This window comes from Ambystoma mexicanum, chromosome 2q (genome assembly GCF_040938575.1).
Source record: "Ambystoma mexicanum isolate Mex_15411 chromosome 2q, UKY_AmexF1_1, whole genome shotgun sequence".
NCBI lineage: Eukaryota > Metazoa > Chordata > Amphibia > Caudata > Ambystomatidae > Ambystoma > Ambystoma mexicanum.
The window spans coordinates 217,932,735-217,957,450 of NC_090924.1; the positions used below are offsets into that span (position 1 = coordinate 217,932,735).

At 47.4% G+C, this 24,716-nt stretch overlaps 1 protein-coding gene across 3 annotated transcripts in view; it reads left to right on the forward strand.

The window, feature by feature from the left end:
• VPS35L (VPS35 endosomal protein sorting factor like) overlaps nt 1–24,716 on the forward strand; it is a 1,734,364-nt gene that overhangs the window by 631,235 nt on the left and 1,078,413 nt on the right. The gene's annotated exons all lie outside the window — the stretch shown is intronic.

Below are 24,716 nucleotides of genomic sequence, written 5' to 3' on the forward strand. Positions count from 1 at the left end.
GCTTCATTCTGCACTCACCACTACTCACTGTCTTGCACTCTGTCCTCACACTTCTACCATTCACATTCTTTATCACTCTCAATCTCTCTCTAATAACCCCACTTCTCCCGCTCTCCCTTTTACATACAATACATTGCCTTCACTCTCAGAAGACTGCAACAATCTCCTCAGCACCCCACTCCGCCTGGTCTCTTCATCCACCACTGCTGCACCTGATCTCACCCGAACATCTTTCAATCTCCTCTGTGCTGTCTGGGCTTTTAGACCCAAGCCTTTTTCTTTTCCAAATCTCCTCCTGACCTCCTATTGATTGCCATGGTCACGTGCACCTCTTGGCCAATCTCTGGCTCGGCTATCCCTGAAGACTTCAAAAAGGCTTTCAGCCCCACCCCCGTTCAGTCTCTATTAGCAGGGTACTAGCCATGATCCCACTACTTGTTTTCGTTGTGGGTTGCTTCATGTGAGTGAGTTTTCTTCCATTTCTGTTTAGGGGGTATTTCTGTGTCTCGCCTGCTCGTCTGCAGCAGATTCTCACACTCAGTTTATTTTCTGTGCCCTTGTCTGGTGTCTCTCTGGGGTTGATGTGTTGGGTGTCTCATTCCAATTCTGTTCTCGATTCCATTCCTCTGATTACGGTCTGGGTGTTCTTGGTTCCGCCTGTTAGGGGAGTTTTCCTAAAGTCCACTTGAGTTAAGATTTCATAAAGCTATTCCTTGGCTCACAGGTTGCCAACTCTTAGTCTAATTCTGTAGTACCCAAAGGATCTTGGTAGAATGGCTGAGCAGCCAGGCTTATCGTAGGAGGAAGATGTGAGCTGTAGGTAAGTACACTGAACCCAGTGATTATAATAGTCCAAAGAAACCCTAACACATAAAATGTTATATTAAAATATGCATTTATTATATTTCCACAAGGAAGGTAGATAAACACTAAATTCACTTAAACAACACACATAGGAATTCTTAATACCTTTCAAAGGACATTGCTTCAGTGGTATTTGCTTGCGATACAATTGTTACAGAGTTTGACACTAATGACAGTTCTAATATATTATCGGTACTACCGCACACTAGCGTTACTTTAAAGCTATACGGTAATTGTATTTTGTTAGCAAAACCACATAAGTTAAAGTCCTTTAGGAAGGAAAAAGGTTGGTTAATCACACAGCAGCAGAGCTTAATGTTCTAGAGCCACTTTTCGGACAAACTAACGCTTTAAAAGTCCAATCTCTATACGAAAAAGTCAGTGTAGGAGTGGATCCAAAGTTTTACGAAGTAGCAGAACAGAAAATGTTCCTCAGAATAGGATATTATAAGTAATTTATAACATGCATATACACAAGTGATACTTTTATTCTCTTGGATAAGTTACTTGGCAATAAAACACAGCGAGAGGGATCCTGCAAAAGGACTCCCAAAAGGGACACAAGCTGGCAAGCTTGGGTCAGAGGTAGAGTGGACACCTTTGACACCTCTTCACGCACTCCAGTCACTCTGGAGCGACTTTTCGGTTCAATGTAAGTTATATCTTTCACCCCACTGTAGCTTATGTTAGAAGAAATGCTCGTAGCTGTAACAGCGACAGACCCGGTCTCCGGATTCCTCGATCTGGTGACGAAAGAAAGTACTTTGAATGGGATGTCTCAGCAGCAGTCTCGAGAGAGTACCCCAGGCAAGGATTTCTTCAGTCTCCTTGGCCGGTCTGCGTTTTTGGCGCCTTTTTCTCAGCAACAACAAAGGATGGTATTCACCCGTTCGATCTTCTTTGATTCTGTACTCTGGTAAGTAGACTGAGCTGAGTCGGATCGTGTCTCTGGAGGTCCAACTGGAACCCACCAAAGTTCTGAATGGATTCAGCATCACAAAGACGTTGCACTGCAAATGGGTCGAAGGTCTCCTGGTATTTGTGGTCTGCAGCTCTGGAATGGCTCTGAGGGTCTTGACATGGGGTGCAACAAGAATCTTGTGGCCGTCGATAACAAAGCAGGTGTATTCCTGGGTAAGACTCTTCAGATGGCCCGGGGTTCCAATAAGCAAGAGTTCTGTTTTCTCATCATTGAGACAGAGACTGTGTTCGACCATCCAGGCTTGGATGGTTTCGTAGATTTGGTTGATTTTGAGTGTGTCTTTCATGTGGTCTCCAGTCAGGGGGATAAGGATTTGGGTATCGTCGGCGTAGTTGGTGCATGAGATACCCAAAGCGTCAAGGCGGTCAAATAGGAGCCTGGTGTAGACGTTGTACAAGGTGGGTGAGACGCAGGATCCTTGGGGAACCCCACACGAGTTGGGCGTTGGAGTGGCATTGGCCTCGCCTGCAAATACTCTGGAGGATCTGTTAGCTAAGAAAGGCGCAATCCATTTGGTGGTGTCAGTGGAAAAGTGGGCAGCTGAGGTTAGGGCTTGACAGATGAGGTTGTGGTCCACAAGGTCGAAAGCTGCCTAGGTTGAGGAGAAGAAGCAGGGATCGGGAACCTTTGTCCATGGTGATGTTGAGCTGTTTTTTTAGGTCGAAGAGGTCTGTTTCAGTCTCGTGTTTGGGGCGGAAGCCTGACTGGTGGGCACCTAGAATGTGGTGGAGTTAGGGGCATGATTGTTTTTGTAGCTTAGTATACCCGGTTGGGCGCGCTTTATCCCCTACTTAGATAGTGGTGTTATATTATCATTCCCCCGGTCCTTCCTATTTATTTACTGTCAGTGGCCCATTGCTGCCTGTGATTACAATGTGGACCAATGTGTTATTGCTAGGTCATCCTTGCCTTCCTTCCCGATTGATCTGTGGTCATTCTATGGTATGACTCTAGGTGATCTATCTTTCCATTAGTAAGTGGATATGTTGTAGATATGTTGTAGATTGGTATATCCTTTACTTCTATTAAGGGTCAGAGGCTTACGGAGTAGGGGATAGGTTTCCTCTCTCAGCATAGCTCCGCTCTGTATGCCCCTGTGGGCATTCTTTCTAGTTATGGGGTGAAGAGCCAGGATTTTAGGAGTTTTCTGAATTGTAGGTGATCTCTTGTGTTCCGCATGTTTTTTGTATTTCGTTCCAGGTTTTTGGTGCAAGGTGAGAGAATGAGGATTTATTTTTGATGTATGGTTTGGGTTCCAAACGGGTGTTGCTACTGGATCTGAGTGGCCTTGTTGCGTGATGTACGTCTATTTTTCTTCTAAGGAATTGCTCTGTGCGTTGTGCACATTGATTTGAACTTGATTCGCTGTTTGATGCGTAGCCAGTGTAGAATTTTCAGCGCTGGTGTGATGTGTTATCTTTGAGGTAATTTAAGGAGCCGTCTGGCCGCTGCATTTTGTATGCGTTGGAATTTTTTTAGAAGATGTTCAGGCATGCCTAGATATAAGCTATTGTAGTCTAATCTGGACATGATGAGAGCGATGACGGTAGTTGTTTTGTTGGTGAATGACGGAAATGGTAGGATCTTTTTAGCCGCTCGCAGGAGAAAGAAGCCTTTTGTGATGCTGTCTATCAGGACTCCCAGCAAGGGCGTAGGACATCGGGGGGACAAATCCACCCCCCATAATTTTAAGTGAGGGGGATATAATGGCATTCCCCCCCCCCGAATATGTAAGTGTTGTGCACAGTGCACTGCACTGCGTCTCTGAACTGTCTGCAGTCACATCATGCAGCATGTAAAAATACGTCTGCAGGCTGCAGACGTCAGCGTGCAAAAGTACAGGTTCTGCAGACTGTCTGCAGAATAAAAGTTTTTCTACTCGCAGAACACATATTTCCCAGAATGGCCACTGGAAATCCTGTCCATGGCTGAAACCAAATGTCTTCACCCACCCCTCTCCCTTTCCCTGCTGACCTCCCCTCCCCCCAGTCTGATTCAGAGTAATAAGATGGAGAACTGAAGGGAGGCACCTGACCCCTCACCTGTGTGTACAGTGCATGCATACTCAAAGCCCTTTGATGAAGCAATTGCTACTGCGGCCTGAAGGTAAGTGCAAAGGCAAATGTGTGTGTGCCTGTCTCTGTGAGAGAGAAAGCGATACTGTTTATCTGCATGTGCTATAATGGTGTATGAATGTGCGATGTGAGCAGGGTCGAACTGGGCCATAAAATTGTCTCCGGCACCAATGAAAAAGTGTCCCACAGTTGCAATTGGCTATTCTTTGCTTTTGCGACACAGTTTGAATATTAACCAAGGAGGAGGTTTTTTTTCTTCCACTTTGTATTTATTAAGCATTTCAAATTTCAACATTCACCAAACATTCCCAACAAATAAAACACTGTATTCCCTATTCCCCCTCCCCTACCACCCACCACCCCAAGACCCCCTCCCCCAAACAGAGAGCTACACAGGATTCAATGAGCAATAAACAAAACGTGCACGAAGGTTAGAGCAGAGGTATTGAACAAGGTAAGGCTTTTCTACAGCCCGTCCCCATCGGTAAGGTCCCAGGCAAACACCCAACTGCACGAGGCACATTTAGATACCGCCCACCCTCTCCCATCCTCAAACCCAATTCCCAGCTCGAGAAGATTAGAGCCTTAGGGCTTCATATTCCGCATTTAACAACACAATCCTCCATTCCTGTAAGAAAGAGGACATGTTATCATTGGCTATCGCCGCAAGTTTCTCATACGTAAAGATTGCCAAAAGTTTATTAAGCCATTCTGTCTTCGTTGGAGCATGAGGACTTTTCCATTTCTGTGCCAGGGCCATTCTATCCGCTCTCAACATAGCTCCGTCACTTTAGAGAAGGGCAACATCTCACCCTCGTTTGGGGGCACCCAGAAGGAATTCCATGGGGTGTAGGGAGGGGCACGTCCCAGGATGCTCTTAATCCAGCTAAGCAGCTCCGCCCAATAGACCTGAATAATCGGACACTCCAGGAGGAGTTTTTTGATAACGTGTGATGCAAATTGTGCATTTTACAGAATATTTATTCAGCAACACTGGCCAAAACTATCTGCAGAATGAATAAACTCATCTACTGGCCCAAACTGGCCAGAGAAGTGGCCCATTTTGACCAACAACTGGCCCACACCAGCATTTTATATTTTTGGTTCGGCCATGGGCCTATTGCCCGATAGGCTGGTCCAGGCCTGGGTGTGAGCATATGTGTGTGAGTTTGTGTTAGAGTATTTGTGTGCAAGTGTCAGGCAAAGTTTGTATGCAGTACCCTTTGGGACCACTACACACAACTAGGACTACAGGTGTAAGCAAAACCAACCGTTGGTATAAGTCTGTACTTCACAGATTTGGTAGCAGAGCTGAGCAGCCAGGCTTATCTCAAAAGGGGAATGTGAGCAGTAATTATGTTACACAGAGGACTACAATCACAAGTGTTCAAATAAACTCTTACACTCAAGGTTTCTTTGATAAATACTTATTAATGTATTTATCTGTCAGTTATAAAACATTCATAAGAAGGAAGCAATTATAAATCATACTCAAATACAATTCAACACTATTTCAGAAATACTTTTCAAGAGGAGTAAAGGCAATGATTATTAGAACATGAAAGTTTACAATTATTCTTAGACATTGCAAATATTTAGAGTTAATTCAATTCAGTACGCTAGGCCAAAAGCAATGGGCTAAAGTCTTGGGTAGGATAAAGCAGTTCTGGTAGTTAAACGAAAAAGTCTCTGCAAAAGGTCTTAGGAATAGTTTGTAGCAAGAAGAATCATATGTTGAGTCACAAGCTGATTATGCCTGTGAGTTGGGAAAGTTTCAAGCTTTTTCACCGCAAGAGGTAAGTACTCTGTCTGGTTTTACAGTACCTTACAAAATGAAGAAAAAGAGGCAGCTGATGACTTCTATTCCTGGCAGTTCCTGCAGATCTCACTGTTCCTGAGCCTCAGTCGTGGGGACAAGAGGGAGGATGTCAGGGGACTCCTGCACTACACTTGAACAGTCAACAGCTCGCAACTGGCAAACTTCGATTCCGCTTGCTGTAAGTAAAGCACACAAACTGGTGTCCCTCTCCCTTATTATTCGGTTTTCCTGCAGCACTCTGAGGAAACTACAACCGGCTCCAAGATTGGTATGCAGGTGGCTTAGTGTCGAGTTGATTGGGCCCACCAACTCAAAGGGAGAAGTCGTCCTTGCAGGTCTTCTCTGTCGAGATGAACTTGGCGATTGAGACCTGCAGCAGGGCAAACCAACGGTCCAGGAGTTGCACCAGCCGTCCTCGTCAAGCTCGTCTTCGGTTCTTTTGTTCCAGTGGTCAACTCTATCTTCCAAGCCAAGAGATTCGCCTTTTATTCAGTCCTCTCCCATTCATTCCAGCTTAGCTGTCACTCACCCAGCAGGGTGGCTGTCCTTGCCGGACAGTCAGCCAGCCAATCACCACAAAGTGCATTGGGTCTCCTAGGAGACAAAGCACAGGGAGTTTCGAGCACGTCCTTCACTTCCTGCCCACCCCAGACACTCGGGCACCAGAGGCAGTCTTCATTCCTGAAGCCCGCCAAAGGCGAAGAAACAAAGGGACCAAACCTAGTTTGGGGAACTTTCCAAAAAGAAATGGCGAAAAAAGAAGACCGGACCTGTTTAAACAAAGGAGGCTCAGACACCATCTTGAAAAACATGGCTCCCGCGATTTAACGCTACCGGTGTTCGCGGTCGGGTAAAGTCATGGTAGTTCCTTGTAAAACCACTGCCACCAGCCATTCTGAGAGGAAAGGGTAGCATTTGATTGCTACATGAGTAGCTAGACACAGGGGGATAGAAGTAACCCCTCCAGCACTCTGTAAGATAGGGTGTGCTGGGCCTAGGAATTTAAAAAGACTAGCAAAGTCAATTTAACTTTACTTACACTGGGAAACAGTAGTTTATCCCAGAGAAGGTATTCAAACCTTGGGAAAGCCTGAAAAGGTTTCCCTGTGCTACTGCACTAAGAGTGCTGTGTGACACAAATGAAAAGATGATGCCTATGGAGTTGGTTAGACTCCATAACCAAAGACAACTCAAGAGTAAAACACATTTCAAAACACATGAGAAAGTAGGAAAAAGGCTCACACTCTCTCCAGGTAAAAAAAAAATCAAGTCCTCAAAATTCAGAAAAGTTGCTGGGGTTCTCTAAAGTGAAGGGAATTAGCACATCTTTGAGAATTTTCCCTAACAGTGAGCTTGTGTGGTTATGAATTCTCGAGTGAGATTTAGTCTGCGTGGGGATGTTGTTTTTGTGATGTGCTAAAAAGAGATACGGGGTTGTGGGCTGTGATGGAAGGAGCTGGTGCATGGTCACTTTGCAAGAGGATGGTGATTGGTAAACGTGGACAAGCATTGATCATTTTTTTAATGTGACATGGCAATATTATTGGCATTATGGGAAATGGCAGCATGACTGTTCTTAAGGGTGTTATCGCCTATGTTGGTATAGCTTGCATGAACATATTTTTATACAATAGCCTGGCAATGTGGCTGGCATTATGGGCCAAGCCAACATGAGTTTGCTTACATGTAGGTACTTATCTGTGTTGGCACAACCTGCATGGGCATGTTTTTTATGGCTGTGTCATTGCAATGTTACTGGCATTATGGGCAAAGCCAAAATGAGTGTTCCTATATGAGTAAATGTTACACAGCCTGCATGGACATGTTTACAGTGGCAGTATGGGCATACTTTCTTCATGTGTCATGACAATAATACTGGCATTTTTGGCAAAGACAATGTGAGTGTTCTTAGGAGGGACAATGGCCTATATTGGCATAACCTGCATGGACATGTTTATAATGGCATGGTAATATTACTGGCATTATTGACAAAGGCATCATGAGGGTTCTTCCATGGAGATACTGGCCAATATTGCCACAGCCAACATTCATGCGTTTTTATCTAGTAACATGGCAGTATTGAGGTATTATGTGAAAAGGCATTTTGAGTTTTATTAGATAAGGATATTGCCCTTAATTAACACAACTAAGATGTGGCAACAACATTATGGGCCAATCCATCATACGTTTTCTTACATGGGAGTACTAACATATTTGGGAATACTGCCATATATGAGTCCGGCCAGTGTGAACTTTTCTTCTTACAGTGGCATTACTGGCAATACCGACATGAGTGTGTTCTTATTTTTGTAATACTGGCGTATATTGTAACATGGAGATTGAAAATGTCTTTTGACACTAGCAGAATAGTGGGATATATTGTGTGCAGACGGATCCAGAAATGCACTGAACAATACCTTTGTCTACTGTTGGTAATTTAGCATCCAATTTTTGTATTGTGTTCATGTGGTACCCCACACAACCAATTGTATGCTTCATATATATTTACCCACTGTTTCAAAAAAGCTCTGCCATAAAATGCACAGTTGTAATCGTTTAGTTAAAAATATTAAATCTAAGGGTGGTGGGGGGGGGGGGGGTTATCCCTCCGATCTCCCATTGCTTGGTTTTGGAAGCCATCACAATGGTTGGTTGTTCACACACACTCATGAGAAATATGTATTCCTGTCCAATGAATACATTAGTTCACCTGCAGACTCATGTGTTATCATTCATTAGCACTATCAATAGATGCTACAGCCAAAGATTGTGCTTGGACATGGGCTTTATCCATTTTAACCAGACCACTTTCTTAGTTGGCTAACAGCATTTGCTCACTATCCATCTCCCCTGTTTTTCCATTTCCTTATAGATCTGGAATTAATGGAACTAAATGAATCAAAATGCATATGTCTGCGTGCTTACTCCACCCTTGCTCCCGACCCACATTAACTCAAGCACTGTGACTGCCATTGAAACGGAAAGGGGGATATTTATAAAGTTTCCATTGGATTCTCCAAGACAGCCGCCTTTTTGTAGTTGTATTTGTGTTTGAAAAACAAGTTTGCACTTCCAGCTTGCATCTATGTGCCACAAACAAATTGGGTGATAGTGGTGATAAAGCATGCTTTGAAAGGCCATGCTGGCAATAAAGAGCTCTGTGCAGCACCTGCCAAAAGCCCTCAATGTATTTGCGCCTTAATTCAGGTGGTGGGCCATTACTGGTTGGGACACACTGGCTACTCAGGCTTTATTATGCCACCACGTTCTGCCTCAGTTGAACAATACAAACGGAAATATGAGCTGGAACATAGAGTTGAATCAGCATAGGTACAAATATATTTTAGGACCCTTTCCAGAATGTTTATGGTTGCCCACCCAATCAGTGTTGTGGAATTCTGGCCATTATTAGCTGTTTGTTGCCCAGAATTATCCTTTCATGGACGGCTTTCTCCAATGTTAGTTCCATTCCCTCTGTGACTGTTTATTCTGTTTGTCCCCTCCAATTACAGAATCCTGGATCCCAACTCCTCTTCAATCCTTGCATTCAGCTCTCATTCTCTCATCTGCCCTCTTCCCTCACACTCTGCCTGAACCGTTCTCTTTCACATCACCAAGCTCTTGGGCTGTATGATCTCTGCGCTTTTACCGGCACCATTCCCCCTCAAGACATTTCACACTGCCTGCGTTTAACCCAAATTACTCCAGTCTTCTTCCTTGACCCATGTCATGGTCATGAAGTCAGGGGCACAGACATGCAGGGGTCGCATGCACAGGAGACCTGGGTGGACACTGTTCGGGCGCCTTTGGTGCCAGGCTCATGAACAAAAGTAAACAAGAACATCCATTTAACACCAAAAAGCTTTTATTATGGACATAGCACTTCAGATGCATTAACCTTGAACATTCCATCCATTAAGCAGCCCCAAGTGCATTCTTGGGTGTGGCTGCTAATGGATTGCCTTCGCACGTGTTCACTCTCTAGGAGTGTCAGGGTGTGGCTGGTCAACCGGCCTTAATGGGCGTGCCCACCATCTCAGCTATATAAGCTGCCCCGATCCTCAAGACAGACGCTTCGCGTTATTCTGCACTTGCAAGCAGCGTAACACTCCCCGTCGCCTGAGGTCAGACTTACCTTTGAAGATCCTGCTTCCTGGACATCCTGCTTCCTGCCAGCATACTTACCAACTGGGGGAAGCTGTTCTTAACTGTACATCTCTTTGGCGAACCAAGTATTCATCTTTACACTTTCCGGAACGCCGATATCTTCATCTTGGCACCGCAGCACGACACGCTCCATCGTCGACAGCAGCGCCTGCAAGGAAAAACAGAAGACAAGGTTAGACATCGAAAAAAACAGTCAGTTTAAGATTGCGCTTCGCCATACGTCGCGCTTTTCCTTAAACCATCACTTACCTGCTGTCGAACATTGTGGTAGCATCCATCTTCCATCTGGCCGCATTTCACGTCTCATAGCTGCATTGAGGCTGCATTTCCATCTAAGGGAAGAAAACAGAAGAGAGACATTATTGCGGGCATACAAAGGAGCAACATATAAAGACAGTAAACAGAACGAACAGCATCACAAGAGCTCAAGAAAGACATACCAATCATAAGGAGAAGCATAGTCGCAGCTGGACTGAACTAATCCTTATCAGGGATCAGTGAAGGAACTAGATACCATTCGACGCACCCCTGCCAGAAGTAGCAGGACGGAGGGCTTATCTTCCATAATTCACAGGAGCAGTATCGCCACGTACCACTGCTCGCAGCATTTCTACTGAGGGAGAGGCCTGAAGTGGGTGATTCAAGTTCAGGGAGGGCTGCAACCATGCCCCAACGCCTCCGCAGAGACCAGGTGAGCGTAACAACCCACTACCACTGCCTCTCACTTTACTTGCCCCATTCAAGGGGGGTGGGCAGCTCAGCCTACTCTTTACTGTGCCATGCCCTCTGGTCTAATGCGGTTGGATTGCCCTGGTCATGCTGTCATACGCAGGCTCCTCTTGTTGCAGAATCTCAGCGCTCCCAGTTGCCATTGCAACAATGCACAGGTGGAACATACAGGCTCATTAAAACCACTTTTGTTTCTTTTTGGGCCAACACACCACTTGGACAGTACTTTGACACCCTTGGGAAGAATCGTTAGTTCCCAGCCCATTTACACACATGCAACACACAGGGCCATATTTTATCCGCTCCATCTGCCGTCAGGGAGCAGGCACCCCCTGTCAAAACATTCCCTAGGGAATTGCGGCTTCTACAGGCATGGGGAGACCCGAGACAACTTCCTGAACCCGGTTGTTATGTAATGTAATGGGTTGGAGACGCATGTTAACAACTTGTATAGCAGTAGGGTAGCACACAGCAGGGCGCACAACATGGACTGTCCGGCTACTGGCCTGGCCTGATGGATCATGTCATCTTACCATGCAAAGTCCCCAAGGTGTCCCCTGTCCCACTCCTCCCTCCCCCCCCGGATTTTGTGTCTCCTACGCCCCTCACTCCCAGGTTTTTTTTACAATCGATGATGGGGCTGGGATTTTACCAAGTTCTGTTGGTCTTCTCCGTTTTTTGTGATGATCATTATTTCTCTTTTGCCTGGGTTGAGTTTGAGGTGGTTTGAGTTCATCCAGTTGTATATTTCACGAAGGCAGTTATCTAGTGAGTTTCCTTTTTGTGAGTCTTGTAGTTTATAGACTATTTGTTTGTCGTCAGTGTAGTTGTAACAGGAGAGACCATGTCTTTTGATGATTTTAATTAGTTGAGACAGGTAGATGTTGAATAGTAGTGGGGAGAAGGATGATCCTTGTGGGACTCCGCATGACGATTCTCTTGGGTTTGATTTGAAAGGTTTCATCTATATCATTTCTGTTCTGTTTGTTAGGAAGGATTTGATCCATAGTAAGGCGTTGTCAGTGATTCCGAATTCTTCCAGTCTCATGATGAGAATGTCATGGTTAACTGTATCGAATGCCGTAGAGAGGTCTAGAAGTATGACATGATATGATATATGATATTTGTAACGCGCCTATACACAGGTGTTTCAAGGCGCGACGAGGCAGGGAGGGGAGGAACAAGGGGAGACAGACAACGATCCTACTAGGCCAGGTGTCATTCAGATCACGCAAGTGCAGGGGTGGGGGAGGGGGAAAAGTGCAAGGGGAAGGGGAGGGGGGGATGTGCAGTACAAGGTAAGTGGCGTAAAGTAATAGATAAATAGGGCCAGCTGGTGGCAAGTGCAAGGTAAGTGCAGAACAAGTGCTGGGGAAGGGGGGGCTGTAGGGATACAGAGACAGTCCCGCAGTGCAGAGGGGTTCCAGGGCATCAGTGCAAGTGGAGAGTGGCTGGGCCCAGGGCGGAGGCCGTTTAGAGAGGTCCAGTTGCAGGATCAGTGCAGTTTCAGTGAAGAATATAAGCTGTTCAGCAAGGGAGAGGGAGAGAGAAAGCAGAAGCAAAGAGGAAGGTTTTGAGGTGCTTCCGGAACCGGAGATGGTTCTCCTCGAGTTTCAGGGAGGCAGGAAGGCTGTTCCAGAGGGAGGCCCCTGCCACGGAGAGAGATCTACCCCCAGCTCGTTGCTTCGAGAAGCGGCTGACCCTGAGGGAGTTGGAGGCAGATGAGCGAAGGGCTCGGGAAGGAAGATATTTGGGAAGAGAGAGTTGAAGGTATTTAGGACCCAGGCCCCAGAAGGCCTTGTGGACAATGCAGAGGGTTTTGAACTTTATCCTCGCAGCCACTGGGAGCCAGTGTAGAGATTTCAGTCCTGGAGAGATACGATCCCTGGGCTTGAGGCCAAGGACAAGTCTCGCAGTTCTGTTCTGGATGAGTTGCAGAGGGCGGAGAGTGGAGGCAGGCAGATTAAGATAGAGGCTGTTACAGTAATCCAGCTTCGAGAGAACCAGGGCTCGGGAGACAGTGAGCTTCTGGGGGAAGGTATCAGAGCTGTGCTGTTGTTTGAGTCTGTGTTTGCCTTTAGATCATCCCAGATTGAAAGAAGTGCGGTTTCCGTTCCTCGTCGGTCTGAAGCCTACTTGGGCATGGTTTAATAGGCGGTGTTCTTCTATGAATCCTTGGGTTGTTCTATATATGTGTGTTTCCAGGAGTTTAGCTTGGTAGGGGATGTTGAAGATGGGTCTGTAATTGGAGAGGTCTTCTACGTTTCCTGCTGTATCCTTGAGGAGTGGTTTGATGTATGTTGATTTGAAGTATTGTGGCACTTTCCCTGTTGAGATCGATTGGTTGAGGACGTTCCTGTAATATTCCATTGGTGTTCCTTGTAAGAGGATTGCTTTGTAAATGTCAGGGGGGCAGCGATCCGCGGGGGAGCCGGGTTTGTTGCTTTGATTTAACAATTTGGCGTATGTCTCCACTGATATGTGCGGGAAGTTTCGGAGTTTGTTCCAGCGTTCCTCGTATAAGTGGATGGCTTAAGTGTTGTGGTCGCATGGTCTGTTTTGTATGGTCTGTTGGATGGTCATGATTTTGTTTTTTAAATGGTCTGCGAGGTCACTGCATAGTTTCTTCGATGGTATTGGAGGGTTGTTGCAGCCGGGTGGGTTTTTTATTTCATTTATGATTTTGGGTGTTGGGTGCCTTGAGGATTCTGTTGTCGTAGTATTTCTTTTTCGCTTTTTGTATTTCCTTTTTATATGAACAGGTATGCTGTTGAAGTTTGAAGTTTTTTCCGCAGTCTTTATTGATCGTCCATTCTAGTTCTTGTTTTTTCCTTTTCGTGGCGCCTAGTAGTGCAGTGAACCATTTTGCTGTTGCTTTTTTGCAGGATGGACTGAAAGGTTTTTGTTTGGCGATCTTGTCAATTGTTGTGATCCAGTTGCGAAGTATATCTATTTTAGTGTCCAGGTCAGCTTTGTCCATAGTTTTCGTTTGTGGTTTGGTGATCTCCAGTAGTTCCGTTAAGTTGACGTTTTTTTTTTCTCAAAGTATTTTTATTGGTTTTCAACTAGCAAATGCATCATTAACGGTAACAAACAGTTGATTTTTCTTGACATTTAAATCTTTCCTCACCCATCCCCAACAATTCATCAGTATTGCAACATATATTGCCTTTAAGCGACAGTACTTAATTCAAACCATTAAAACCGTTAAATTCATTATATGTCTTCAATTAGTTAACAAGGTGTAGTGGGGAAGGAGAGAAAAGAAGAAAGAAAGAGAAAAGAAGGACGTAGAAAGAGGAAGAGAAGAAAGGAAAAAAAAGGGGATTTACAAAGTTAAATTCATTGGGTCAGCCTCCTGCACTAAGAGTACATAAACACAAATTCATTACAGTGATATCTCATGTCAAAAGTTCATAAACATGACTTCATTGGATCAGCACCACATAAAGGCTCATAAAAGTAAGTCCAGTAGGACAGCAACCATATTAAGAGTTCATAAAGTGCTTCAGAAGTTGCAGCTGGAAGAACATATGCTCTCTATCGGAAACATAATCTAAAAAAGGGCACCAGGTTTTCTGGAACCTCGAGAGCTTTCCTTCCAATATGGCCGTAAGTTTTTCCAGGCCTAACAGCTCCCATACTTTGAGCCACCAATAGGCTGTCTGTGGGCCCTCAATCGATTTCCAAAATCAAGCTCTAGTGATGTGGGCAGCAGCGAGCAAATGTGAGATCAAAACTGCTTTATGCCCCGACATAGGGAAGGTCCCATTTTCCGATGCATCCCCCAGCAAAAAACACTCTCGGGTCCATAGGGAGCAGAGAGCCTGTGATGTCTTTAATTCTTGACCTGACCTCCAGCCAAAATGTTTGGATAACCAGACAATGCCACCATATATGAGCCATGTCCCCGCGTTCCCCACACCCATGCCAACACGTGTCCGGGTATTCTGGGTTGATTGAGTGGAATCTGCTTGGAGGAAAGTACCATCTAAAACAGATTTTGATGGCGCTTTCTTTCACGAGCGTGCAACGAGAACTGATCTGAGCTCTTTGCCAAATCCGCTGCCAGGAGTCTTCTGAAATTTCCAGTCCTAATTCCCTTTCCCAAGCTTTCATGTATGGGAGTTTCTCTTCTATGGAGGCTTTCTCCAGTAGCTGGTAACACAGAGATATTCTATGTGATTGCTGACCCTCAAGTATTTTAAGTTCTATCCCCAGTGGAGCCCTCCCAGCCGCCTGACGAGTGCCTCTATTAGTAAGCCAATGTCGCAATTGTATATATCGGAAGCGTTCTGTCTCTGGGAGACCACATTTTTCTTTACATTCTTGAAAGGTCATGGGCTCCTGATTAACATATAAGTCCCTTAACTGCAATGGCTCGTCTTGACTCCAAGCCCGGTATGCTGCGGCCACAAGCCCTGGAGTGAAAGCTGGGTTTTGGGTGATGGGGGATAGTGGACCCAGTCCCAATGGGATACCTCTCTGTGACCGTGCTTTGTCCCAACAAGTTGAAGTTTTTTTATGGTTTTCCAGTTTCTTTTCATGACGAACGTTAGCTTTCCCTGTTTCTCGGTTATTGAGAGGACATGGTGATTACAAAGGGGCTGATGAGGTAGTCGCTCCAGCGGATCTGAATCGGTGGCGCTGTGGTAATGCATTTTCGAAGGGATTGTGTCCTCCGACGTATTCCTTATCTTTGATAATACGTTTCCAGCTTGCTGGCCTCGGAAATTTTTTCTGTAGAGGGCGCTGCGTGTCGACGTCCGCCGAGTCGATGTCCCTCGACGGCCACTTTATCGGCGCCGACGTCACCATGCCCATAAATAGCCACGTGCTGCGTCCGTTGCTCAGTTCCGTTTTTCCGCGCTTCGTGGGGCCTCGGAACATCGTTGCTCAGTTCAGTCAGGATAACCCTCTATATCTACTCGAATAAATACCAACTAGTTCTCGATGGCATCTTCATCGGAACCGACAACGCCGCGTTCTGGCTTCAAGAAATGTCGAGACTGCGGTAAAAAAATGTCGATAACGGATCCACACAGGATCTGCTTGTGGTGCTTGGGAGCCGAGCACCATTGTTCGGAGTGTGAGGACTGCATGTCCATGACGGCAAAAGCCTTGAAGGAGCGCAAGAGGAAGCTCGAGAGAGGTAAGTAAGTCAAAACCTCCTCGAAGGTTTCTTCGGCTGAGTCGAGGCATTCGTCTCCTTGCCGTCGAAAAAATTCCCATTCTAGATCTCGAAGTAGCTCCCACCATTCGTCGAGATCAAGACACTCTAAAAAGAGACGTCGAAGATCCCCTTCCTCGTCGTCTTCTGTTTCCCCAGAAAGGGTTTCCTGTCCCACTAAACACAGCTCTCAGGCTGAGTGGGAGGAATTCAGAAAGAAAATGTTAAGCGTCTTCGAGAAAGCGGCCTCGACCCCCTCGAACCCAGCTGAGGGTGATACCCCGGGTGAAAAACACAAAAAATCAAAACGCCGCGAGTCGCTGCACCCGGCGAAACATTCCACCCAAGAGCGCCACGAGCCATCAGGTAAGAAGGCACCATCTTCGACGCCGTCGTCGAAGATTCCTTCGACGCATGGATCGGCGCCATCGACGCCGTTGTCGAAGGGTTCTTCGACGCATCGGTCGATCGACTCAACGCCAACATCGACGCCGATGAAAGAGAAGACCAAGGCTACTCCACAGCCAACGGTGATTCCAAGGGCCTCCGGCACGACGCCGAGACCGTCGTCTACATCCTTGAGTAGGATCCCGATCCTCTCGAGTTCTTCGAGACCTCTTCCAGTTTTCTCGACGCCGTTCTCGGCGCCTTCGAAGCCTGTCACATCGGCGTCGACGACATCGATGTTTTCTCGCCCAATAATGACGAGTTTGGCTCCTTCTGCCTTAGAGATGGGTTTTACACCATTTCAGAGGTCAGAGTACCCTGGACTATCTTCAATTTATGAAGAGGGGGAAGATTCTGACCAGGAAACATTTGGGTTGCAGAGGACCACACTGCCTATTTCAGAGGATTTCACCTCTGAGAAAAGAAGGTTGAAGGACCTACAGGAGTCACTACATGAGGCAAGTGGGCTGGACACTTCCCCAGAAGTGGAATTTGTTAAGCCAGACCCAGGGGATCATGCCGAAACACCCTATAGAACCCTTATGGCAAGAATTATTGAATTTATGGGTTGGTCTGCGCCTTCGCCTGTTTTTCAACAGGATGACCTGACAGACATATTAGATAAAGGTCCACAGGAGGACCCTGTGGTCCCTTTCCATGCAGCCTTACAAAGGAAAATTACATCTAATTGGGAAACTCCTGAAGTTATCCCTGCGGTCAGTAAAAGATTGTCAGCCAAGTATAGGGTAGCGGCTGCTGATCCTGAATACTTATCAAAACACCCGACTCCAGAGAGCCTGGTGGTCCAAGCGGCAACTTCATCTAGCAGTAGGACCGCTTACCCTACTGTCCCACAGGATAGAGATGACAAGAGGTACGATTCTATGGCGAAGAACGTCTTCTCTGCTTGTAGTATGGCGTTGAAGTCCATCAACGCCACCTGTACGCTCGCCAGGTTCAGTCACACACTGTGGGAGTGTGCTTCATCAGCGGCTGACTGCATACCCGAAGGAGAGGAAAAGGAAGCCTTCCTTAACATTATTAAAGATGGCAAAGATGCCATGTGCGAATCACTTCAAACTGGCATTGATTACGCTGACAGTATCAGCAGGGCCATGGCGGCAAGTACAACAATCCGCAGGCATGTGTGGTTGCGAAAGTCTGGCTTTGCTCCAGATGTACAGGCCAGACTTTTGAGTATGCCCTTTGACGGCTCGTCGTTATTCGGAAAGAAGGCTGATGACAGTCTGGAAAGGTTGCAGACATCTAAAGCAGCAGCAAAATTGTCAGGAGCTGCAATCCGCCAAACTCCTTTTCGCCCCTCAGGAACCTCTGGAAGAGGAAAGTCCTTTCGCTATTATTCCGCATTCGGGAAAGGCAGAGGATAGCCGGCTCAAAGAGGCCAAAGGAGACCTACCCGAGGTGGACGGGTCAAAAGTACTAAAGCCGCAGCAGCAGCAGGTGCCTCTTTACCCTCGCCATCTGCATCAGCCGCCCCCAAACCATTCTGAGGTCTCTCCACACAAAACACCTGTAGGGGGCAGGTTAACTCACCATCTGACGGAATGGCAGGCTATAACGTCAGATGCTTGGGCATTGGAGACAGTTGCCCAGGGTTACTGCCTACCCTTTCTACACATCCCTCAGAGTCATCCACCGGGGCACAGCTCTCTAAAAGTTCCAGATCCGCTCCTCTTGCAGGAGATCATAGACCTGCTAGAGAAAGGTGCCATAGAACCGGTACCTGTAGCGGACAGGAACAAGGGCTGGTACTCCCCCTACTTTCTCATACCAAAGAAAGGAGGAGGACTGAGACCCATCGTGGACTTAAGGGAATTGAACAAGTTCCTCAGGAAGGATAAGTTCAAGATGGTAACTCTTTCTCAGATCCTTCAGGCCCTCCAGCTCCAGGACTGGCTGGTATCTCTGGACCTTCAGGATGCTTATTTCCATGTGCCAATCCATCTCAAACACAGGAAATACCTGAGGTTCGCAATTGGCAACTCTCATTATCAATTTCGAGTTCTGCCATTTGGGCTGACCTCCACCCCAAGGGTCTTCACCAAGCTAATGTCAGTAGTGGCGGCGAGTCTAAGGAGGGAAGGGATCCACGTCTACCCCTACCTGGACGATTGGCTGATCAGGGCTGTATCTTCGAAACAGGCCCAGGTCCAGCTAGTTTATGTCTGTCACTTCCTTCACAAACTGGGCTTCGAAGGGATTGTGTCCTCCGACGTATTCCTCATCTTAGATATCTCCTTCCAGCTCTGCTGGCCTCGGAAAAAATTTTCTCTAGAGGGCGCTGCGCGTCGACGTCCTCCGAGTCGATGTCCTTCGACAGCCGCCGTATCGACGTCGACGTCATCGTGCCTATAAAGGCCGCGCGCAGCGTCCGTTGCTCAGTTCCGTTTTTCCGCGCTTACTCAGTGCCTCGGAATACTGTTGCTCAGTTCTTAGTCAGATTAATCCTATTTACCTCGAGTTATTCGATCCGTACTCGATGGCTTCCTCGTCGGAACCGACAACTCCTCGATCCGGCTTCAAGAAATGTCGAGATTGTGGGAAAAAGATGTCGTTGACCGATCCTCACAGAATTTGTCTGTGGTGTTTGGGAGCTGAACACCATTGTTCGGAGTGCGAGGACTGTATGTCCATGACAGCTAAGGCCCTGAAGGAGCGTAGGGGGAAGCTGGAGAAAGGTAAGACTTTTAAAGCTTGTTCTTCGTCGACGAAGTCGAGACATTCGTCTCCTCGTCACCATTCGCGCTCCAGGTCTCGGAGTGGGTCTCATCACTCCTCGAGATCGAAGCACTCGAAGAAGAGACGTCGAAGATCCCCTTCTCCGTCTTCCTCTTCCTCTGTTTCGCCAAAAAGAATCCCTTGCCCCACGAAACATAGTTCCTGGGCTGAATGGGAGGAATTCCGAAAAAATATGATGAGCGTCTTCGAGAAAGCGGCCTCAACCCCCTCGAAGACTGCCGAGAGCGATGCTCTGGTCGAAAGACCCGAAGGTCAAAAACGCCACGAGTCGCAGTACCCGGCGAAAGAAACCTCTCGAGCGCGTCTCGAACCCTCGAGCAGGACTATGACCTCCAAACCTTCCTCGAAGGTTCCGTCGACGCCGTCGACGAAGGTTCCGTCGACGTCGAGGTCGATGTCTTCGACGCCGTTGTCGAAGGGACCTTCGACACACGGGTCGGTCGACTCGACGCCGGCTTCGACACCGGCGTCGACGCCAAGAAAAGTCACGGTTACCACACATCCAGTGACTATCCCCAGGCCCTCGACGTCGATGGCTTCGATATTGTCGAGTAGAATTCCAATTCTGTCGAGGTCTTCGAGGCCTCCGCCTCTGTTTTCGACGCCACGCTCGAAGCCTTCGGCGTCGACGACATCGACGTTTTCGAGGCCAATAATGACAAGTTCGGCACCCTCTGCCTTGGAAATGGGATTTACTCCCTTTATGAGTTCAGAACAATTGAGAACTATATCCTCAATTTTAGAAGAGGGTGATTTGTCTGAACAGGAAGACACATTTGAGTTACAGGGACCTGTAACCCCCGTTAGAGAGGAATTTTCCTCTGAAGAGCGCAGATTAAAGGATCTTCATGATTCTTTACATGAGGAAAAAAAAAAAGAAAAGACAAATTCAAGATGGTCACTCTTTCTCAGATCCTCCAGGCCCTTCAGTTCCAGGACTGGTTGGTATCTCTGGACCTTCAGGACGCTTATTTCCATGTGCCTATCCATCTCAAACACAGGAAATACCTGAGGTTCGCAATTGGCAACTCTCACTATCAATTTCGAGTGCTGCCATTTGGGCTGACCTCCGCCCGAGGGTCTTCACCAAGTTAATGTCTGTAGTGGCTGCAAGTCTAAGGAGGGAAGGGATTCACGTCTACCCCTACCTGGACGATTGGTTGATCAGGGCTGTTTCTCTGGAACAAGCTCAGATCCAGCTAAATCACGTGTGCCACTTCCTTCACAGACTGGGCTTCTCCCTCAATTTAAAGAAGTCACAAATTATACCATCGCAGAGACTCCAGTTCATAGGAGCGATCCTGGATACTTCCCTGGGAAAAGCTTCGCCACCAGAGGTGAGGGCTCAAGATATTCTACAGATGGTTACCAAGTTCCAGCATGCCCAACGTCTCCCAGCCTTTGACTTTTTGAGGTTGCTAGGCCTCATGGCATCCTGCATTTTCCTAGTGCCAGAGGCTCGCCTGGGAATGAGATCCCTCCAGTGGGCACTGAGGACTCAGTGGTCACAATTCTCAGGGAGAATGACAGATCTTCTTCAGGTTCCCGGCAGGGTGGCTCGAGACCTTCAGTGGTGGGCCTGTCAGGAGAACATTCTGAAAGGAGAACAGTTTTGGCAACCCTGGCTGGAGATAACAGTAGTCACGGATGCCTCACTCACGGGGTGGGGAGCCCACTCCAACGACTTGACCATCAGCGGTCGTTGGTCTCCATCGGAGTCCAGACTACACATCAACCTGTTAGAGCTGAGAGCCATCAGACTTGCGCTGAAGGCGTTCCTGCCAGCTGTACAAGGGAAGAACGTCCTGATAATGACGGACAACACGGTGGCCATGCATTACCTCAACAAAAGAGGAGGCGTAGGATCACTACCCCTGTGCAGAGAGGCGATGCAGCTCTGGTTTTGGGCAATCCAAGAAGGAATCTCTCTATCGGCAGTTCACCTAGCCGGAGAGAAGAACTTGACAGCGGACGCTCTGAGCAGGCAGAACACAGTCTCCCACGAGTGGGAGCTAGCTCAGGAAGTCCTTCGCCCTTTGGGGAACCCCTCAGGTAGATCTGTTCGCCACCAGCCTAAACAGGAAATGCGACCTGTTCTGCTCAAGGGAATTTCCCCCGAGAGGAGCTCTGGGAGACGCGTTCATAGTGGACTGGGAGTTTCCGCTTCTGTACGCGTTCCCACCGGTCCCTGTCATTCCTCAAATGATCACGAGGTTGAGAAGATTCCGGCGTACCATGATCCTAATTGCCCCGGATTGGGCCAGGAGAACGTGGTACCCGGACCTTCTAGACTTGTCCATCTGCCCTCCAATTCGACTTCCAATCAGAGAGAACCTACTCTCACAGAAGGGAGGTCAGGTTCTCCATCCAGACATCAAAACCCTCAACCTTCACGCTTGGCTTCTGAAAGGCTGAGGTACAAGGATTGGGACCTCCCTGATGATGTTATGGAGGTGTTGCTTTCGGCAAGGAGGCCAGCAACAAAGTCTTTATACCGCTGCCGTTGGAACAGATTTTGCAGCTGGTGTAGAGAACAGAATATCGACCCTTTTTCATGTGGTACACCAATGGTTTTGTCCTTCCTACTATATTTGGCAAATTCAGGCCTTCAAGTTGGCACCATTAAGGGCTATCTCGCAGCGCTATCCATCTTTAAGCGTACTGCGGAAGAACCATCCTATTTCAAATTACCCTTGGTAATACAGTTTCTAAAGGGGTTAACCAATGTTTATCCCCCAAGACCATTCCAAGTTCCCCTATGGGATTTAAACTTAGTACTAACTTTCCTGATGGGTACACCTTTCGAACCTCTCCATTCTTGTTTGTTAAGATTCCTTACCCTTAAAACTGTTTTATTAATAGCACTTACATCTGCTAGAAGGGTGAGCGAATTACAAGCTCTTTCTTGTAAACCCCCTCATACTATATTTCACAAAGACAAAGTTGTCCTGCAAGTGAAGCCTAATTTCCTCCCAAAGGTGGTTTCTGAATTCCATATCACTCAGAAGATTACCCTACCATCTTTCTATCCTCCTCCTCCTCACCTGGGGAAAGAGGAAGAGAGGTTACACAGGCTAGACCCTAGGAGGGCTTTAAGTTTTTACATTAGTAGACTAGCCAGGATAAGACAGGCAGACCAGCTGTTTGTAGGTTACACAGGTCACAAGCTGGGGTTACCAATAACTAAGCAGACCATTTCCAGATGGATCATTCTAGCCATTCTGGAATGTTATAAACTGGCAGGGAAGGAGCCCCCTTAAAACCTTAGGGCTCACTCGACCAGAGGTATTGCAGCTTCATAGGCCCTCAAAAGAGGCGTGCCGGTTAAAGACATATGTGCGGCCGCTACATAGTCGTCTGTCCATACCTTTACACGGTTTTACAATCTGGATTCCTCCTCCAGTCAAGAGACTAGGTTTGGAAGGGCTGTACTGCATTCTATTCATCAATAGAAGACAGCGTGAAGTCAGTACTCCCTCCTCCGATAATAGAATACTGCTATGGGAGCCTATCTAAGATGAGGAATACGTCGGAGGACACAATCCCTTCGAAGAACAAGTTACTTCTTACCTTGTAACGTTCTTTCGACGGGATGTTCCTCCGACGTATTCCTCATCGACCCTCCCATCCATCCCCACAGTTCTACTTCCCTTGTTGTTACAGTTTACGCTCCTTCAAGGTCAATAACCAATTCAGGCATGACTTTTCTTATGCTACAAAACGGAACTGAGCAACGGACGCAGCGCATGGCTATTTATGGGCATGGTGACGTCGGCGCCGATACGGTGGCCGTCGAGGGACATCGACTCGGCGGACGTCGACGCGCTGCACCCTCTACAGAAAACATTTCCGAGGCCAGCAAGCTGGAAACGTATTATCAAAGATAAGGGATACGTCGGAGGAACATCCCGTCGAAAGAACGTTACAAGGTAAGAAGTAACTTGTTCTTCTGTTGCCAAAGATTGCATCCAGTGTATGTCCTGCCGTGTGTGTTGCTCCTTTGACTAGCTTATGTAGTTTCATTCTTAGTTGGCTGGTGAGAGATTTTTTGTGAGGTTGTGTTTTCTTCATCTAACTAGATGTTGAAGTGTCAGAGGATAATCAGATGGTTATGCTCGATAGCTAGGTTGGTGATTGCTTCTATGAAGGTGCCTACGAAGGAGAGTAAACCTGGACCTGGGAATCCTGAATCGAGGTGGAGAGGCCTAGGCTTCACAGTGCAGTTTGGTACAGGAGAACACACCGAGATTTGAGAGACTTGTATAGTGGGAGAGAGCCCTGAGCTTTACAGTACAGGTTTGGTACAGGCGAAACACACCTAGAATTGGGGCCCCATACAGTGGGAGAGACGCTTAAGTTTCACAATGCAGTTCAGTACAGGAGAAACACACTGGGATTTGAGTTTCCTGTGTAGTGGGAGAGAGGCCTACATTTCAAATACAATTTCAAAATGCAGTTTCAAATACAGGGGAGCACACTTAGAAGGGTCCTGTACAGTGGGAGAGAGGTCTGATATATTTTTACAATGCAGTTCAGTACAGTAGAAACACTGAGATTCAGAGTTCTGTATAGTGGGAGAGAGGCCTACGTTTCAAAATGCAGTTCCAGAATACAGGGGAGTACACCTGTAGTGGGAGAGAGGCCTAAGTTTCACAATGCAGTTTGGTGCAGGAGAACACACTGAGATTTGAGAGTCCTGTATAGTAGGAGAGAGGCCTACGTTTCAAAATGCAGTTTCATATGTAGTTTGGTACAGGAGAACACACTGAGACTTGAGAGTCCTGTGTAGTGGGGGGAGGTATCCAGGTCTCATGATGGTGTCTGTATATATTGCAGATAGAAAATTGTTCCTACCTTGTCCGTTGACGGCATCCTGTTTGTCGTAAGTTATGTCAGGGCACTGGGGCCTGTTGCAACTGCTGGTCTGGTTGGGTGACTTTGCAGCCACTGCTTGTTGGCTGTAATTGTGGGCGTAGTAGGTTTCTCTTGGGCTTAGGGCGTAGGGCTAGCTGGTGGGAGGGCATGCTGATTACGTGGAAGTGCCACTGGAGTAGGGGGAAAGTAGCGGTTAGGGTTTGGTGTATGTTAGTGGCTGGCACCTGGCCTCCCCTGCTGACACCTGCAGACACTGACTGGAGCCGCTTCTTCAGGAGCTACCCTTTGCCTTGGGCCCTTAGCCGCAGGGCTACATGGGCAGAGGGCTGCCCTGGGAGGTAGTGTTAAAAGGGAGGCGAGCCAATCAGGGGAGGGTGCGGGAGGGAGGGGGGGACCAGGGCCGGGATTGGGCACAGAGTGGGGAACTGGAGTACAAGCGCAGGATGCGCTATAGAATTACATTTAATAAGGGCCTAATTTACAAATACAGTTCAAGTGGGCCTTGCACTCTCTCTCACCTGAAAGGGGACCGCAGAAGCACTGCCAGGGACCGCGTGGGCCTTAGGCCTTCACAGGAGGAGAGCCAATAAGGGAAGGGGGTGGAAGGAAGGAGGGACCAGGGCCGGGCTTGGGTACAGAGAGGATAACGGGAGTACAAGCGCAAGATGCGCTATAGAATTTAATTTCAGAAGGGCCTAATTTCCAAATACAGTTCAAGTGGGCCTAGCACTCCCTCTCACCTGAAAGGGGGCCGCAGCTATAAGCGGGAGTAGGGGCTCAGCACAGTCTTTGACTAGGGAGGCTTAGAGTACGTCACCCTTGCACCTT